Source organism: Lygodium microphyllum, chromosome 20, assembly GCF_053477565.2.
Source record: "Lygodium microphyllum isolate KBCC chromosome 20, Lygodium_microphyllum_v1.1.10, whole genome shotgun sequence".
Classification (NCBI taxonomy): domain Eukaryota; kingdom Viridiplantae; phylum Streptophyta; class Polypodiopsida; order Schizaeales; family Lygodiaceae; genus Lygodium; species Lygodium microphyllum.
Genome location: NC_141154.1, coordinates 19382485 through 19403518, shown reverse-complemented (window position 1 = coordinate 19403518; position 21034 = coordinate 19382485).

The window sequence follows — 21034 nt, the reverse complement described above, 5'->3', positions numbered from 1 at the left end:
GAACAAGAAGTTTGACACCTATACTTGCTGGTTATGCACTGTTTTGTGCCCGTATGGTTATGCTTGGACTGCTACATGTACTAGCAGTTGTCTATGAAGGTTTGGGACATCTATGACATGTATATGACTCAGTTTTGGCTTTGAATAAGCTGCTGGTCACTAACAGTTTACAGTTTTCAGACTGTATGTATTTATCCTAGCTGTGAGGTTGCATGAGCTTAAACTGAAGCAACTCCAAAGCATATGTATTGACTGTTTTACTTGTGAGTTAGACCACTGGTTGTGGACTATTTTGAGCTGTCATTGAGATGAAATACCCTCATTTTTTACTGCAATTAATTGCAAAAAACTATCATAAACAGTTCAGGATTGAACTTGGTCAATCATACTTGTTGGTTTGCAAGTAGTCAGGCAAAGTCTAGAACATTGCAAATGCAGAAAGGACAGACAACATAACCCAGATAGTAGGGGAAAAAATTAATAATAACAATTATGCCATATGGAAGTTTCGCATGGAGAACTTCTTAATAAGGAAAGGGTATTGGGAGTTGGTGACTGGAGCGGAAGCTGAACCTGAGCTCCTAGATCGCTGATCAGAGACGATTACACCGAGCTTGGACAGAAAGAGCTTGTAGATTCTTGCACTAGCTCTCTTTATGTATCTGAGATGCCATGGTAATGCAGATAATGAACTCTAGCTCTCCTAAGGATGCATGGGACATTTTGGTCAAATATTATGTCACAACCACAAGTGCCAAGAAGATACAGTTGAAGCAGAAGTTCAACAACATGGAGAGGAAGAGCAAATCTATATGGAATTATGTCATGGAGGTTAAGACCATTGCGGATCAGTTGGAATTTGTTGGTTCACAGGTTGAAGATGAAGACATGGTTGCTGTGACTTTGAATGGCTTGGGGCCTGAGTATAAGTCTTTTGACACTTCTGTGTCTGTGCGGGCTGAAATGCATGATTTCAATGAGCTAGTTGCATTGCTTATCTATGAAGAGGTTAAGCTTGGTTTGGCTACACGATCTAGCAGTTCTAAAAACAAGAATGCAGTTTTTTATTCCAATCAACGTGGCCATGGAAACCATGGTAGAGGCTATGGATTTGACAGAGGAGGCCAGCAAAATGCATCCTATGGCAATAACAACCATCAGGTATCGAATAAAAGAGGTGGTGGAAACTTTAGAGGTAGGGGGAGATCTAGCCCTAGAGGTGGAGGCTCCTGGCAACAACACCGTCCATCTGACAATCCGAACAAGGATAAGGATTGTCATTACTACAGAAAGTATGGGCATATTGCCAAGGACTGCTAGAAGAAGCAAGGCAATCAAAACTGCAAACAACATGGACATTTTGCTACATCTAGTCAGGCAAATGATACTTCAGGAGATAGATTATTTGCCATGTAGTATATAAAAGATAGAGTTGCTGAAAAATACACTGATGATGCAATTTGGTACATTGATTCAGGGGCATCAAACCATATGACTCCTCATGGTGATTGGTTCACTGATATGGTGACTGAAAAAAATGGCTATGTCTGTACAGGTGATGACACGCAGCATAGCATTGAGCATAAAGGCAAAGTGCCTCTTGTGGTTGATGATGGAAAAAAGAAAAATTTGCATGATGTATTGCATGTTCCTTCGATTACGAAGAACCTATTGTTTTTTTGTCAGATGATGGAGCAGAACTTGCAGGTTAGATTCAACAAGCATGGTTGCTTTATTGAAGAGTTTGGTAATGGATGCAAGTTGATAGCTCGCGGTCACAAGAATGGCAGAATGTTTACTCTTGATGCTACCTTGCTAGAGCTGAATTCAGCTATGTTTTCCCTTGTTTCTGGCACTATTAGAGACTTGGAGATTTGGCACAAGAGAGTGGGGCATGTAAATTTGAAAAGGTTGCAAATTATGCAAAAAAAGCAGCTTGTTACAGGTCTACCCAAGTTCCAATATTTAGATATTGGTCATGTATGCGATGCTTGCCAATTTGGTAAGCAGTCAAGGTTGCCATTTGTCAGGCATGTAAGGCAGAGTACACGTGCGTTGCAGTTAGTGCACTTTGATGTTTGGGGGACAGCCCATAATGCATCCATGGGAAGCTCGAAGTATTATGTGACATTCATTGATGATTACAATCGCCATACTTGGGTTTACATTCTAAAGACAAAGGATAAGGTGTTTACTATTTTTCAGCAGTTTATAAAGTAGGTTGAAAAGGAATTTAACTATTATATCTCTTGCTTGAGATCAGATAGCGGTGGGGAGTATGTATCAAATGAGTTTGACAACTTTTTGGCTCAAAATGGCATACGCAAGAAACTTAACTGCAGCTACACTCCTCAACAAAATGGGGTAGCTGAAAGAAAGAACATGGTCTTGATGGAAGCTGATTGTGCCATGATGAATGAGAAGAAGATGCCACTCTATTATTGGGCTGCGACTGTTATGAGAGCCATGTATATCTTGAATCGGACTTCCACTGTAGGTATTCATGGGATGACACCGTTTGAGAAGCTGTATGGCTATAAGCCAGATGTAAGTCACATGAAAGTCTTTGGATGTCTTGCTCATGTGCATATTCCAGATGAAAAAAGGGAGAAGCTGGATCCAAAAGTGCATAAGTGTGTTTTCATTGGATATTCGCAGGAGAAGAAGGCATACAAATGCTATGATCGCTCTACCAAGGAGACCTTGGTGAGCAGGGATGTTATTTTTTATGAGATGGGTTCTTGTTATGTATCACCCGCTACAGTGCCATCAGATATGCCTTCTACTCATGTATCCATAGTTGATATGCAATAGAGTATTGATATGATAGGACCTAGTAGTCAGACAACATCCCCATGGACAGGGAGATTGAGAAGCTCACCATCCATTGACACCAGTATGTCAGTGAGGGGGAGATATGATGTCGCGGACAAAGGAAAAGAGAAGGTTATTGAGGATGTATCTGGGATGATGACACATGGTAGAATGACTTCTGGATATGAGTCTACTGACACTTTAGACAGTGAACTTGGTATTGCGACTATCTATACGCCTGGTGCAAGGCAGAGCAGGTACATTCCACCTCATGATAGAGGGGAATTGAGCAATGCACCACAGCTTAGACGCTCACAGAGGGTCAGATACCCTGTTGACAGGTTGACATATAGTGGCTACACTGCAAAGCATTATGCTTGCATGACAAAAGTGATGGAGATCAAAGAACCAGGCACATATGCTCAAGCAGTGGAAAATGAGAATTGGTGTGCAGCCATGGATGAAGAAATGAATGCCTTGGCTGAAAATAAGACATGGGATCTTGTGTCATTGCCTGAAGCAAAAAAGACCATTGGCTCCAAATGGGTTTACAAAATCAAATGTAAGTCGGATGGCAGTGTGGAAAGGTACAAAGCCAAGCTGGTTGCTAAGGGATATGCCCAACAGTATGGACTTGATTATGAGGAAACATTCAGCCCTGTTGCCAAGATGGCAACCATACGCACTGTGATTGCCTTGGCTGCTGCTAGAGGATGGAAATTACAGTAGATGGACATTAAGAATGCATTTCTTAATGGTGACTTAGAAAAGGATGTCTATATGGTTTATCCAAAAGAATATGTTCACCCTGATTTTCAGCATTATGTATGCAAGCTGAAAAAGGCACTGTATGTGCTGAAGCAGGCTCCGAGAGCTTGGCATACTAAGATCAGTAACTACTTGTGGAGGTTGGGATTTACTATTGGTAGGGTTGATCACAGCCTATTTACAAAGAAGACAGTTAGTAGTGTTGGTCATATATGTTGATGATTTGATAATCACTGGTGATGATGACTTGGGCATACAGCATGTAATGAAGATGCTGAAATCTAAATTTGACATGAAAGATCTAGGTGAATTGAAGTACTTTTTGGGTATTGAGGTAATCAAGGCTAAAAATGGTTTATGGCTAATGCAGAAACATTATGCCATGGAAATGCTGAAGAAGTATAGCATGGCTGAATGCAAACCACTGGATACACCCCTTGATCAGAATGTTAAGTTGGACATTAGCACTGGAGCTGAAATTCAGGATGTGACTATGTATAGGCAGATGGTTGGAAGTCTAATCTACTTGACCATCATTAGTCCGGATTTGAGTTATGCAGTTGGGCTCATAAGTCAGTTTATGCAGAAGTCCATGAAGCCACATTTGGATATTGTTAGGTGGATTATGAGATATGTTAAGTCCACTGTAGATTATGGGTTGTTCTATATGAGAGATAAGCCCTTGAAACTGGTTCGATACACAGATGCCGATTGGGTAAGATGCTCATATGATCGCAGATCTACAAGTGGTTATGCTTTTGGTCTTAGAAGTGGCATGATCAGCTGGAGCATCAAGAAGTAACCAACGATTGCATTGTCTAGTATTGAGGCATAGTACAGGGGTACTGCATTGGCAGCATGTGAGATTTCATGGCTGCTCAAGCTTATGGCTGATTTGGATATTCAGGTGGATGCTCCAGTGACCTTATTATGTGACAATCTCAGTAGTGTACTCCTGGCAACGAATCCAGTATACCATGCCAGGACAAAAAACATAGAGGTACACTACCATTTTATCAGAGACATGGTTCTTGCAGGGAGAGTAGATCTTATGCATGTGAAGACTGATGAATAGGTTGTACATATCTTTACCAAGTCTTTGGGTAAAGATTAGTTTAGTAGTTTTAGACAACTACTTGGAGTTCATCAGATAATTTGAGCTTGAGGGGGAGTGTTGGAATATCAAGCTCATACTATTCTCCTGCTAGTATGTATGACTGACATTAGTCTTGTCCAGCTGTATCAGCAAGTGGGGGGACATTAAATAAGTCGGTGGTCTTAGACCCAGTGTGAATGGTCCTACAGACCTTAGTACTACTGTATACACTTACTCTTTGTGTGTGGTTATGTGAGAATGAATGAATGAAGAAGAGAGGGCATGCTTGGTCCTCACTCCCTCTCTATCTCTCTCAATCTCAACACCAGTTCTAACTACTAAATCTTTTTTAAAAAGACGCATAAAACACACTATTAAATATGTATTTCTATGTAATTTTTGTTTTGAATCTTCCTTGAAAAGGACTCGTGAAAACACAATATATACTTTTGTAAAATTTCTTTTTTCTTCCCAATCATGCTTACTAAAAACAATGCCCTCTTGTACGTACTTTGCACTTGTATAGAGTTTCTTCTTTTCAATTCCAATCAAGCTTGCTAAAGAACATATCCTCTTGTTTTTTCTCCTTGCAAACTTGGACTCCTATTTTCTATTAACAATCATCTCATGTTCAGTAGGAAGTGATGAACCTTTGACTCTTTCTCCTCTTTCTTACTTTCTTTTTGTCTTTTTCTCCATAATGCTTTACATTTGCTTCTTTTTTTTCTGTCTTTGTGGGTAAGGCCTCCACAACAATAGAAGCCTATACTAGACAAAAAGCATACGTATACACATAAGACACAGAGATACAAATATCTCTTTATCATGCACACATATGAAAGGATTATTCAAGCAACATAAAGAGAACAATACACATAGTGAACCTCATCAAAACATTCATAATGATGCATATCATATATCACACTCTAAGCATGGATATGCATATGCATGCATGCATGTGTGCACATGTGTCTGTGCATGCACACACACATTAATGCATCCACTCATAAAAATCTAGGCTCTTACACATCCTTTATGCATCGGTAAGAATATCATGCTTATGCTCTCAATGAGAATATACCCAAGCACATGTGTATCTAAGAGTAGATGCAATTAAAATCATGACATGCATGTCAAGGTCCCAATGCACAAAAAAGAGAAATTAATGCATTGAAATATTATTTGCATATTCTATTTTGAAGTTTCCATACACCATGCAAATGCTAACATAGATTATTGGATTAAGTTATGCCTTTTGACTGTCAAGGCCTCATCCCTCAACTCAAAGGTTTAGCTTGACTCTCATACATGCTCCTAACACTCTTGATGAAAAGTATAATCATGAGAGATATTGATTTAAGTTGAAGTAGTTGGGGTAAAAAAGAAGAGACCCCCATGATTTTTATTTTGTAGGTAGGTGGATAAATGTTTGGCTAATGAATGGTAAAGAAGTTAGAAAATTGGGCAAATTTTATGTGAAAACCCTAATTTCAAGCTCTTTTTGGGTGAATTGTAGGCCAAAATAAGTAATCTTTTGCATATATGGGCTTTTTTTTTTGTTCTCAAGCCTAAAAAACTAGCTCGATAACCAAGAAAACCTAAAAAATAGCCTTTTGTGCTACAATTAGCCCTAATTTTTACCTTGGTAGTAGTCCTTCATGGTCCATGTCTCACCCTTTCCCCTTCCACATTGTATCCAAGCTTCCCAATTAGCATAAAATTTTTCCAACATATTGTGTAAGAGGTGTGTGTTCAATGAGGGTGCAAACTCTCATGCATGTGCAACTAAGTGTGTTGAGGATAGACGCAATGGGCCTCATCCCATATGTGGTGCAAGAAAATGGTATAATTCAATGCATTAAGCTAGATCCTTGTTTCCCATTTGTGGAAAAGCTAGGGCTTGGAAAACTTATCTCTTCTTCCTACTGCTTACCTCTTTTTCACACCAAATGCTTCTTAGTCTACATAATTTATTTCACCTCCATAGACAGTGTTATAGACATTCTGGATATCAAAGTAAATAGAACTGGTGCTACTTAACTCAAAGTTAGTTATCATTATCATTTGGCTCTCCCAAGCAATTGTTTATGTCTTGACATCACTTTTAAGATATGATTGTATAGTCTCTATGGTTCCTTTTGCTTCAATCCCTATAATATAAGTATGAATGGTAGATAAAATGACTTTTTATAGCACTTTTCATGAAACATCAACAAAGAAACTAGAAAGGGAGAAATGGGAAGAGGATAATAAATCAAGCATGTGCAGAGTACCACACTTTTCGTTATTGAATTTGTGATTTTTTATGGCCTTTTCAAGTAACACTCTCTTACATATCTAAGGGCACATCACGGTTATGATATGTATATAATGCTCTTGCATAACTCCTTAACTAGTTACTCATACCTTTATTCTCTTGGTTCCAATGTAAAAATTAAGGGCAAATTTTAACCTAAAGGCTATTTTTCGAAGGTTTTGTTGGCCATTTGGCTAAATTTTTGAACATGAAAACTCAAGAAATAGCCTATATATCTAAAATTTTATAGCTTTGTGCTAGAATTTCATCCAAACATAGCTGAAAAATCATGCATTCTCATAATGTTTGCCCCATTTTTCTAAACTCCACCTTTGATCAACCAAACATTCACCCACCTATTTACAAACTGAAAATCATAATATATCTTATTTTTTAACCTACCTAAAACTCCTTACTTACCCACTCTAGTATATCAAAGAAAAAAACATACATTAACAAGAAAACACAATTCACAACTAGAAGATTTGTTATTCACCAACTACCATCTCAACTAGTGGTTGTGTCACTTTTTGAGACCTATGCAAGAACTCTCACTTGCATAGCATGTCACCAAATTCACATATTCTTACCATCTAATTTGTGATTCCCTCTCCCTCTTCATCAATAATATTTATTATCCCTTCACTATTACTTGATCATCTAGTCAGCATGGATAGGATATTAAAGTATTAGATGTTATCTAGAAGGTTAAACCTCAACTTGGATAGTGAAGTATGGGACATTACATAGGAGGTTAAACCGTAGCACATGTAATGAAGTATTAGGCATTACCTAGGAGGATAAACCCAAGTCTTTAGTATTAGACCCACCTTCCTATCCAATGACATAAGTCTTTTGAAAGAGAAGATCGGCAATACCACTAAAGAAGAAATTGCATAGAAGGATTTGATTGCAAGTATCATGACTCTAGAAAAACCTTGTACTTCATTATTTATCTAGTATACCCACATCATCGTATGAGGTGGCACCAACTTGAGTATACCCACATCATCGTTAAAAGTAGTGTTAACAATGAGTCCATCTATTTTGGCATCTTTCTAACAGTAAGACTCATGCTATCAACCAAGAAAAGCACATCTCTCAGTCTATATGTCAATCATTACTATGTGAGAGAGGGTGACAATGACGATGAGAGGCCAAGGTAGTGAGTGTGAGAGTCGAGAGGATGATATATTGAGGGTGAGTGTGGGAGACTCTTCTCCACCTATTCCTTCTCTTCTCTTCGAGTTTCCTTCTCTAACCTACAAAGTCTCGCACCATGATCAAGGTTTAGTGCTAGGTGATAGAGGAGATAGTGGAGGGGCTCGCGAGAAGTGTAGGCACAAATGTAGGAGCCCAATGAGAGTAGAGTATAATGGCCCTATCTATCCTGTTTGTGAAGAAAGCTGAATTAGTTTGCTATGCTAGGCTATGCATTCTGCCTTGTCTTGTTTAGTTTCGAGGGTGTTTGAAACACTAGATGGGACCACCCTCATGCCGCATTCCCCCTTACTAGTCTTTGAGGAGGGTGAATTAACCACAAGTGGAAGAGAATAGAATTCCCGCATCCCGACACAGTTAACATGATGATGAAGAAGGTGACGCTACAGGCTTATAGCTTTTGCTACACAAGGATCTCCACTGTCATATAAACAAAACATGGAAATGCGTACGCGAGGCTACAAACACGAGGAGGGCGGAGGATCCAGGCGGCACACGGATCGATACTCGAGTAGAGCGCAGGTAGACGCCGTTCGAGAGCATGCGGGTACTATATTATATGCACCTGAGCTGTGAAGTTATCGTTGTACCTGCGGTGTTTAGCGATCTTTGCATAGCCGAGTTGTGGAAGCAAGAAACCTCGGCGAGCCATCATGTCGACCATTACTCTCATCCCTACCATTACCCTCGCGATGATCCTGCTACATGTTGTGGCTGGCGGGCGTAGTACAGCCGATGCGAAGCTTTTCAGGGACGCCAAAGGTCTCTCTCTCTCTCTCTCGATTTTGCGCTCGCCTGTCTGTACTCTTTGGCCCTCCGTTCGAGTCGACACCCCCCCTTGGCCCTCCGTTCGAGTCGACACCCCCACCACTGACAACACGTAAATTTCCGCACAACAACATGTAAACCACCACCACCAAATACCACCCCACCACTTGTAGTGTTCATACGCATGCATGGGCGTGACTGGTGAGTATTCACGCGTGAGGATTGCGTCCGGTCTTCTTCGTGCGATGGTGCAGACGTTAGCAGTCCTTCACGTGCCATAACCGTTCTCGTGCTAATAGCAGTTTACATGTAATTTTCAAATCCAAAACCATTAAAAATTCCATAAAAACACCAAAAACCATAAAACTATTAAAAAAAGAGAAAGGATTAAAAAACTATAAAAATAAAAAAACACAGAAAATAGTTGAAATTTTCTTAATCAATTGTTGATTTTTTGGAATCATTTTTCTTTCCTAAGCACATATGAATAAATGATAGAAAATATTATAGAAATTAAAAAATCCTTTCACAATTCGAAAAATCCTTCCCCTCATCTTTAACTTTGATGCATCATGGTATTCATCTTTTGGTTTGTATTTAACAAGAGGCAGAGTGTTCCCTAGTCGCCTTGTTGTTACCACTTGTGGATTTTTTTCTTTTTTGTGCGGATTCTTTGGACGCTGAGTACATTTTAGACCTTGCAAGTGTCCACCCATTGCCACATTCCTTTTCATTTTCCCTCTCCCAGGTGCACCATAACACACCATTAATTGTAATTTAAAATCTATCGATCATTGTGCCCACCAAATGAACACACGGCACATCATAAATTGTCATTAAAATGAGCCCAACCATTAATTATAAAAGGAACCTTGCCATTGCATAAGTGTTGTTGCACCATAACCCACGTAATTTGTAAATTAATATCCATTCACTATGCACGCACACACACGCTACAAACACTTTTAAATCGTAATTAAAATAGATGCCCCGAAGTCACACGTGCATGAAATTTACACTAAACATCATATAATTGTAAAAATAAATTGCATTTTGTTGAAACCCCCAGTCCAGTCGGTTAGTTAATTTATCAGAGTGGGGTTGGGTTATGAAATCGATCCACCATGCATTAAGGGTTTAATTTAAAATGAATTGCAAATTATTTTTTCATTGATTAAAATGAATGCGATAGTAATCACCCACTCACTTTACCACACTTTAGGTGTACGCTCAATGATTATGAAGATTGGGATTCCTTAGTCCAAAGGTCAGTCATATTTGTCCATGATGGTCTAGGCTACAGTACGCTAGAACTTCTATATATTTCTATTTGCATGTTTGATTACCGGGATCAACATTCTTGATTGTCAAGCATCTCATGAAGCTTTCGATCGCACATGTGCGTAGGTCATGTCGAATATTTTCCATAGGCTGTGGTATGTTTTGGAAAGTTTGGTCCATTCCTATTTATTTATTTTTTCTATTGCGACTTTTCCATGATATCCTTCTTAGCCATGGTTTTGTTTGGGTTTTGCAAGAATTTTTCCTATTTTTCCTTAGGGGTGTGTGTGTGTGGACATCTTGTGTGGTCTGAATGGCATCATCTTCCTCTACTCCCCCACTTGTGATCTAGCATGTGCCATTGCTGGTACATGATTATTCCCTCCTTTTGGGGGTGGATTGTATTCACTATGCTAGTCTTCATTCTTCTATGGCCCTAAAGTTTCCGCTAGTGGATAACAATATCTGCTACTCCTATTGCCTTCTTGATATCGAAGCAACTTTGCTAGTTTTTTCAAGAGAGATTTATGTCCAGCAAGCGTACGTCTAAATGTCTCTCTAAGGATCTTTTCACTACTTCTATTCGAATCATCCTGGAAGGGGATAAATTTAATTGGTCAACCTACATGTTAGCCAAGATGGATCAACATTTCCAAAGAGTCGGAAAAGGTTAGGGCAGTAATGTGTCTTATGGTGCTTTCCTTCAGAAGATTGTCACTCTTGCCCCTCCTCTTGGTGGTGTGCCAATGGTGGGGCTGATCTTGCTTTTCCTCGGAAGAAACAACCACCTTGTATTCTATCCCCTACCACATTACACATAAAATCGGATTTAGAGGATGAGACCTCTCTAAGATTTTCCCAAATTAAGTACCCACTTACTAAAGGGCCACCTAGTCCCACTCCAGTATCAGTACAGATCCTCCAGTCAAGGATACTACTCCTCCTATTTCTAGTGATTCCCTTCCTGCATTCCTCTCATGTCCAAACCTATTTGCAGCTCAGAGGGGTGGACAACTAGATCAAGAGATTCCTACTTTCTTATTATAGACATCGATAGCTGGACCGTTGCTCTCTTAGATAGTTTTTTATGTCTAGTCTACATTGGAGACCTCCCTTACATCTTGTCTTCAGTCTGTTTACATAGGAGTGTATACTTCCTTGCAAGAGAAGGTGGATTCATTGACCAGTGAGTTGAGCAACACCTGGGAGGATTTGGCATTAGAACAAGCTACCCTAAGTGAAATTGATAAGAAGATGACCGAGGCGATTGTTTTGATGGATAACGAGAAAGCCAAAATTTAGGAGCTGGAAGCTAAAGTAGCTACATTAAAAGCTGAGAATCTATCCTTAACGACTTTTTAAAAAAGGAACTCTTGAGGAGATGTTAGAAACATCTCATAAATTGGGTACTTGTGAAAGTCAGTTGCAGCATTCCCAAGAAAATATTGAGGCCCAAAAGAAGCTTATTGAGAAGCTTAATGGGAAAGTTTCCACTCTTTCTATTCCTCCTCCAATCCCTGTAGTTTCTTTACGCCTATCTTCTAGAGAGGAGCTTGACCAGTTCTAGCATAAAGCTAAGCTGTGTGATGGATTTGGTGCTAAAGTACAACACCTCCAATAGCGCATGAATTGTGCGTAGGAAGATTTTTTTCACTATACTAACTTGGTGTCACCACCTCCTTCCTTTTGGGTTAAATATAATCAACACAAATCTTCCTTATACAAATCCTTAAGAAATTTGGATTTGGAACCTCAAGAGGATGGATGATCAAATCTATGGTCCATAGATTAGATTTGTTGAGAGCTGGTTTTAATAGATTTGTGGATGTGCTAGTTTTCCATGAAGTTCAATTATTATCTTTTATGTATCTTACAAGCCATTTGTAGATCCTTGATGAGGAAGATCTAAATGTTTATGTGGGGGATGTGATCTTGCAAGCTATTGTGTATGTGCACTTAGTGAAGTTTTTGCTAGCGCAAGGTTTGAAGACTTACCATGAGTAGACATCTTAGTGTAAAGGACATGCGTGGCATCCACCTTCAGAGATTGCTGCTTTAGAACCTCATTGTCTCAATAGAGTATTCCATAAATTTGATATCCAGCCTTTACAATCTCAGTTATTGAGCTATCTTGCTAATCATCCATTATTTAATGATTTCATTTTGCATGATCTTCATTTTCATTGTTCTTTCTATCCATTGGATCCTGCAGATCTTTTGTCTTATTCCCTCATATCTTATCGTTTTCCTTTATACGTTTCTCTTATTTCGTCTAAACCTGACATCATTCCTCTTTTATCTTTTACCTCTTCTGGGTTGCCTCACATTCCTGTGTTTGCCATTTGTTCTTTTATTGCTGATCCCATGATATCTCCTACCTCTTCGGGACCTCTTCCTACCATTCCTATTCCTTCTGTTTCTTTGACAGATTCTCTTCAAACCTTTTTTATGCATTCTCCATCTTTTCCACCTTATTTATCACTTCATTTACCCTCATTCTATGACTTATCTTATCCTTCGTTACAATTTTCTCCTCTTATTCCATTTCCCTCTCCATCTGATTACATTAACCTTCCTCCCCAGACAATGCTGGATACACTTGGCTATGATCATGGCATTATTCGTCGACGACAATGGGCGTTACATGATTTTGTGATAGGACCCTTGTCTTTTAATCCAGAGTCTTGGGATAGGTCTATTGCATGTTCAAACTCTAATATTCATTTTACCAAAGTACATGTTATTTCTAAGGATACCAATGTTTGTGTTGCAGATCATTTTCACTGGTATCTTGCCTTTATGCATCATGAATCTCATTTGAATACTCGAAAGAGTATCCCCTAGTTGATCAAAGATCCAAATGTTGATGTAGATGTTGCTCAAATGGATATATTGTAATACTTTGCATTGGCATTCCCCACCAGGTTTATCATCTTACTAGAAAGTATGTATTGTCTCAAGTTCCTCCAAATTGTACCTTAGTACTTTGTAGATGAGAACAAAACCTTGGAATGTCATAAACTGAGTATGTAATATAAGAAGAAACCTCTTCATGTTGCTTAGCAGAAGAGGGTTTTCATGATTATATCATCTTTTTTTTCTTAATGAAAATCTTTTCATTTGCTCTCTGTTTTTGGGAGCGTATGCATGTGTATGTATTATTTTTCTCTCAAGTGGAGTTGAAGATAAAGATGAATCTAATTGTGAAGCTTGTTGTTGGATGGATGGATAGAAGAAGCTTCGTATATCCTTTACCTTTTACTTTGTTGATTTTAAAAAGTGTTAATGGATAAAGGGTTTTCCTTTCGTTCTATTAGTTATCAGAGATACAGATTATAAGTTGGGGTTACGGTTGGATGGAGTTTTCGTAAAGATTGATATTGAAATCAATTATATGAGCTCTTTAATGAGCTTGTATTTTCTTTTTGTTAGGTTGCCAGGACGCTTCCATTTTGAAGTGTGGGGATATGTTGAAGGCTGAAATGACTAGAATTTTTTGTTGATTTTTATTGTTTTTGAAGGTTTAGTGGTTGATTTTTTATGGACTTTGAGTGATAATTGATTATTTTGGAAGTTTTGAGAGAGTTTTAGATGATATTGATTATGGTTGGGAAGCTCATGATGATTCTCAGTAGAGATATGAGGCTCTGTGATCTAATAGGTTTTGTTGAGGTTTTGATACCTTCTATCTAGCTTATGTTTTGTTTTGATTTTCTTTTGTATGAAGGATGGAATAATGATTGATGGAAGTTGATATTGTTTGAAAGATCATTGAATGGTTTTTTTATAGTTTGGAATGGTTTTAGTTTGAGTTATGTGGTTTTGATGTTTTTTGTTAACCTTCTGTAAAATCTTATGTTGATCTTTTGTGAGCTTTTGTAAACCTTATGCAGATCTTTTGTAAGTATTCTATGGAATGTATGTGAGACTTTGGGAAAGTTTTCTAGTCTTGGAAAGAGGTGAATGTAAGTTCAAAAGAGCTCAAGGATGTGGAAGAAGTAGTTGTTCAAGACTCAAGAGAAGACTAGAGTGAAGTGACAATGATGAGCTATAAAGAGTCATTGTAGTGGCTCTGGTGACGTTTCATATTAGACACAACTATTGGAAGAGGCATCCATGACCAAAGAAGGAGTATTATGAGTTATTATAGAGTACTTTAGCGGTGAGATGATGTATTATTTATTGAGAGAGAAAAAGAAAGTAAGAGATAGCCAATTCTATGCCAAACAATGTATCTTTCTATGAAAGACTGTGAGTGAAAGACTGTGAGAGAAAACTATGAAGACAATGAATATGAATCATATGTGAATATTTCAATTCAAAGTGGCATTTCTCTTGTGTTATCTTTGTCTACCAATGAAAAATATGAAGATAAAGAGCAATATGAATTTTTTTAAAGATAAAACCGTGGGAGTTTGTTTCTATGATGCTTCATGAAGATTTTTTGCTTGTGGTGTTCTTTTCCTTGTTGTGGTTCTCTAAAGAATGAAACAAAAGCTTGTTAATGTTATAAGATAGATTTTCTTACAATAGAAAGACCTTTTCCTTGGTGTCTCTCTTAGGGCTCCAACCGTGAGCCCTCAAGCCTTAAACACTAAATATTCTCAATCATGTTGAGTCTATACCATCAAATACTACCAACTAAGCATAGAATTGCCACAAAATCATGGTCTTTAACTTGGATTGGAGAGGCAAAGGACTACAATATCCACTCTTAGAGCTCTTAGTTATGTGATCTTGAGAAACCATTAAGATTGTGATATGTCAAGTGACAATTTTGAAAGAATAAAGATGTCTTCCATGCAAGCATGGTCATTCACTAGGCCTCATTCCATGCTCTTCTACTACTGTTGAATAATCAATTGAGATAGTACGCTACTATGGCATAATCTTGTAAGCTCTCGTCTCCAATCAATCCTTGTTTAAATGTTATTAGACACCGTATCAGAGTCCTTTGAACCTTTTCTAAGAGTATTCACCCATATAAATGAGTAGTTATTGCCTTAGCTTTAGACTTGCATGGGATCCAACATGTTGGTCATAATGTTCTCCCAAGATGAATCCTCCTATGTCAACTCCCATCTAAATGACAACTATATTCTTGTTGAATAACATATGAGACTATGTTGAATCTCTCAAATCCAATTTCCTATTCTTCATAATGTTGCTCAATAGCCTTGCATACACTGAACAGGCTACCATATCACCCTCTAATGCAAGCTATAATGTCTTCTATAGCTTGTGATTTCTTTTCCTTTTGTCCTCATTTTTTCCTCCTCTCCAATAACAGTTGTATACTTTCATACCTATTAAAGCCTTACTTTATCTTCCAATGTCTATACCAAAGTGCTAAATGTAGCATTCAAAAAACTAAGCGATCTTCCACCTCAAAAGCTCCCCTTCTGGAGAAGCAAGACATCTTTCTTCAAGTCCCTTTCCCCTTCTCTATTTCTTCTCCTTGACTTGGTATAAATGAAGTCTAAAATAGCAAGACTAACTTTCGCACGCCCTCTTCTCTTTTGAGAACTAGTTGTTAGAATATCAAGCTCATACTATTCTCCTAGTAGTATGTATGAACGACATTAGTCTTGTCTAGCTGTATCAGCCAGTGTGGGACATTAAATAAGTCGGTGGTCTTAGACCCAGTGTGAATGGTCCTACGGACCTTAGTACTATTGTATACACTTACTCTTTGTGTGTGGTTATGTGAGAATAAATGAATGATGAAGAGAGGGCATGCTTGCTCATCACTCCGTCTCCGTCTCTCTCAATCTCAACATGGTATCAGAGCACCTACGACTGGGCTCTGTGGAGTGCATACGGGAAGAAGACCCGAAGATGAAATTGTCAGGGTTGAGAGAACAAAAGGACTGACTGTGTCATTTTCCTCCATTGCTCCAACACAAGGTAGGCATTTGTTCATGTCAGACTCTATGCTTCATGGCAGTAGTGAAGACTTGTCTAGGAGTCTTTGGGAGCATCCTTGAGCACACCTGAGCGTTCATCATCATCATTATCATCAACAGTAGCTGCTGGAATAAGATCTACAGGCTGCGTGAATTGCACCTGTTTTTAGGCTGAATACATCTATTGTACTTCATGCTAGTACTTGGTCATAGACTAATCTTTGGCTTATAAACAAGCCTTGGCAAGGTTGCTAAAGACTTGTGGCATGCCAATGCCTGACTGGGAATGAGATATGAACTCTGAGAGTTGATTGCAAATTTGAAATCTATCCAAAACTACTGTGTACAGTGAATATTCAGCAAGTACTTGACAGTAAGTTAAAGATTGAGGCTTCGAGGCATGCTCAAAAGGGTCTATTGAGCATATACATATTTGTGAAGACATATGCATTGACTAATATGGTATGGAATGAAGTTATTGACTGAAATGCTCAGTTCTAGGAAGTCATTAACAGGCTGAAAAACTGTCATTGAATGTGTGCAGCAAGCACCATCTTCTATTGAAGCATGTTATGACACTGTTGATCTCTAACAACTGTGTGCTATTGAGAATATATCTGGGAATGCTTGGAGCATTGAATTGAGCATTAAGCATGATTAAAAACTTAAATCTGAAGTTGAAACTGAATGCATTTACAGTGTCTTGGCTGAGTACAAACTGTAATTGCAATGTATGCAACTGGCTATTGAAGACATCTTGGTTATGGGTGCCCATATGGTCATGCAGTGACCTTGACACTTTAAAGTGGATGTTTGGCATGTTTTTTGAGCTAGTTTGGAGCTAAAAAGACTTGATCTCACCGAGCATTTTGTGAATGCGACCTATGAACAAGAAGTTTGACACCTATACTTGCTGGTTATGCATTGTTTTGTGCCCGTATGGTTATGCTTGGACTGCTACATGTACTAGCAGCTGTCTATGAAGGTTTGGGACATGTATGACATGTATATGACTTAGTTTTGGCTTTGAATAAGCTACTGGTCACTAACAGCTTACAGTTTTCAGACTGTATGTATTTATCCTAGCTGTGAGGTTGCAGGAGCTTAAACTGAAGCAACTCTAAAGCATATGTATTGACTGCTATACTTGTGAGTTAGATCACTGGTTGTGGACTATTTTGAGCTGTCATTGAGCTGAAATACCCTCGTTCTTTACTGCAATTAATTGCAAAAAGCTGTCATAAACAGTTCAGGATTGAACTTGGTCAGTCATACTTGTTGGTTTGCAGGTAGTCAGGCAAAGTCTAGAACATGGCAAATGAAGAAAGGACAGACAACATAACCCAGATAGTAGGGGAAAAGCTTGATAATAACAATTATGCCATATGGAAGTTTCGCATGGAGAACTTCTTAATAGGGAAAGGCTATTGGGAGTTGGTGACTGGAGCGGAAGTTGAACCTGAGCTCCCAGATCGACCTACGACTGATCAGAGACGATTACACCGAGCTTGGATAGAAAGAGCTTGTAGATTCTTGCACTAGCTCTCTTTATGTATCTGAGATGCCATGGTAATGCAAATAATGAACTGTAGCTCTCCTAAGGATGCATGGGACATTTTGGTCAAGTATTATGGCACAACCACAAGTGCCAGGAAGATACAGTTGAAGCAGAAGTTCAACAACATGGAGAGGAAGAGCAAATCTATACGGGATTATGTCATGGAGGTTAAGACCATTACGTATCAGTTGGCATTTGTTGGTTCACAGGTTGAAGATGAAGACATGGTTGATGTGACTTTGAATGGCTTGGGGCCTGAGTATAAGTCTTTTGACACTTCTGTGTCTGTGCGCACTGAAATGCGTGATTTCAATGAGCTAGTTGCATTGCTTATCTATGAAGAGATTAAGCTTGGTTTGGCTACAGGATCTAGCAGTTCTAAAAACAAGAATGCCGTTTTTTATTCCAATCAATGTGGCCATGGAAACCGTGGTAGAGGCTATGGATTTGGCAGAGAAGGCCAGCAAAATGCATCTTATGGAAATAACAACCACCAGGTATCGAATAAAAGAGGTGGTGGAAACTTTAGAGGTAGGGGGAGATCTAGCCCTAGAGGTAGAGGCTCCTGGCAACAGCAGCGTCCATCCGACAATCCGAACAAGGATAAGGATTGTCATTACTACGGGATGTATGGGCATATTGCCAAGGACTGCTAGAAGAAGTAGGGCAATCAGAAATGCAAACAACATGGACATTTTGCTACATCTAGTTAGGCAAATGATACTTCAGGAGATAGATTATTTGCCATGCAGTATATAAAAGACAGAGTTGTTGAAAAATGCACTGATGATGCAATTTGGTACATTGATTCAGGGGCATTGAACCATATGACTCCTCATGGTGATTGGTTCACTGATATGGTGGCTGAAAAAAATGGCTATGTCTGTACAGGTGATGACATGCAGCATAGCATTGAGCATAAAGGCAAAGTGCCTCTTGTGGTTGATGATGGAAAAAAGAAAAATTTGCATGATGTATTGCATGTTCCTTCGATTACGAAGAACCTTTTTTTTTTTTGGTCAGATAACGGAGCAGAACTTGCAGGTTAGATTCAACAAGCATGGTTGCTTTATTGAAGAGTTTGGTAATGGATGCAAGTTGATAGCTCGCGATGACAAGAATGACAGAATGTTTACTCTTGATGCTACCTTGCTAGAGCTGAATTCAGCTATGTTTGCCCTTGGTTCTGGCACTATTAGCGACTTGGAAATTTGGCACAAGAGTGATGCCAGGAGGCATATTCCACGGTGGATTCCGTGAGGTTTTACGGTGGATTCCGTAAACTTAGATGACCGGGGCTCATACGCAAAGAGGATTCTTTGTGCGAGAAGTTGATGGGGACGCCTGTCCTTTTCGGGCGTTTCATTAATTTAGTGTGTACATGGGTGATTCCATAGCGGGTGATTCTGCAAAATGCATATTAAATTAATAAGCGTTTATGAGTTTAGAGTGCGCACTCGTAATAAATTAAGGTTAGGATTTATTTCTAACCAGTTGATTTATTTATGTAGCTGAAGACTGCTAGGTATTCACTTTTGTCGGTTTAATTGTGTTATTTTACTAACGATTGTGAATGCTTCAGTTGATGTGTAGAGATAGCAGCAGTGGCGGAGGAAAGCATTGGAGTCTAGCGGGTTTTCGACTCTTGGATTAGATTTTGATAGGCGCCACGCCTATATTTTGTTATGTCTATAGAGACATCGATTATTTATTATTATTTTGTATGCGCTTATGCGCCTGGATATGTTATTTATATTTGGACATTGAGATTGGGCGTGCCAGACTCTATGGGCACCGTCCATTAGCTTTATTTTCTTATTTTTGGTAGAAAGCAAACTCAAAAGCTAAAAGCTTGTCATATTTTTGTAATTGGGCTATTTTTGAGCATAAAGATTGGAAATATACATTAAATACATGCTTTGTGAAGCACTCACACAAGGCATGGGGGAGATTGAACCCAATTTGTCTCTTGTCTCATGTCGTGCTTGCTTTTACATTGGTTTTTGTGCTAAAAAGTAGAGTACTTTGTTCTTGGGGACCTTCGGGAATTCACCACGTGAGCTATCTGCGTCCGATCTGCGCACCAGTGGTATCAGAGCGAAGCAGAGATCAAGGGCTTCCAATCGCTATCAATCTCAAGCGAAGGCGGAGCTCCAGGAACAAACGGCCTCTACAGTCAATCTCGTCGCGAACCATCGATACAGGCAGACTTCTGGCAATCAAGAACCCCTATTTCCACTGTCAGATCGCGAAGGACCAATCTCTGTCGGCGGAGGACCACTCATCAAGTCGTTGCAAACAGAGATAAGATTTCTTCTTAATCAAGTTTAGTTTGACCTTAAAGCTTAGTCTTAAGCTTAAGAAGCTTTATAAGCTTCAAATCGTCAAATCGACTAGCAAGAAGACACCTCCGAAAATCACGCGTGAAGAAAAAACGGCCCCCCCCCTTCACGAAAAAACGGCGGCCTGTTTTCTCTTCTTAAGCTTATTAAGCTTAAGCTTAACTCATTAAGCTTAAGACACTTCAAACTCTGCAAGTCAGTGAAGGCAAACAAGCCTGCAAACTCCGGGTCTCGCACTCCAGAAGTCAAGTTCAGTAAGTCACTTGGAATCAAGTCCTGCAAGTTCTGCAAGTCGGCTAAGTTCAGCAAGTCAACAACTCTGCAAGTCTGCTAAGTCTGCAACTCTGCAAGTCAGACTAAATCAGAACTGACTAGTGCTTAAAACTCATAGAAGACTTGTTCGTATGCAAAAACTCTGAACTGGAAAGTTGTTCGCAGCAAGCTGTTTTACCTATCTGCAAGTTCGTTGAAGTACTTTCAGCAAACGGAGACAGAAATATTTCAGAATTTCTGAAAATTGAAGAAGAAAATACCCAAAAAATACATAGCCTTGTAACCCCAAATTTGAGCTACGCTCATCCCGCTAACTGATTTTGAGTGAGAAAGGTTTGTTGAGTTTTACAGGATGACTACCCCACATATGGATGATCCTATGGCTGAAGACGATCTACCCGAGCCTACCATGGAACAAAAGCTGGATCTTATCATGCTACAATTGGACGAAGAGCGAAGAGCTAGGCAAGCCTTGCAAGCGCAATTGACAAAGCTACAAGGAGCGTCCACTGATAAAGAAGAACCTCAAGTTGAAGATCTGATTCGCCGTACCATCGACGCCACTCTTGAAGCACAAACCATTCGCAAGGAATCCAAGATAAGTAAACGAAGTTTCAAGTTTCGCACTTTCAATGGCATAAGAGAAGGCAAGACTGTTTTATCATTCATTAGCCAGTTTGATGACTATTTCCATGAGGAAACTTATCCCAA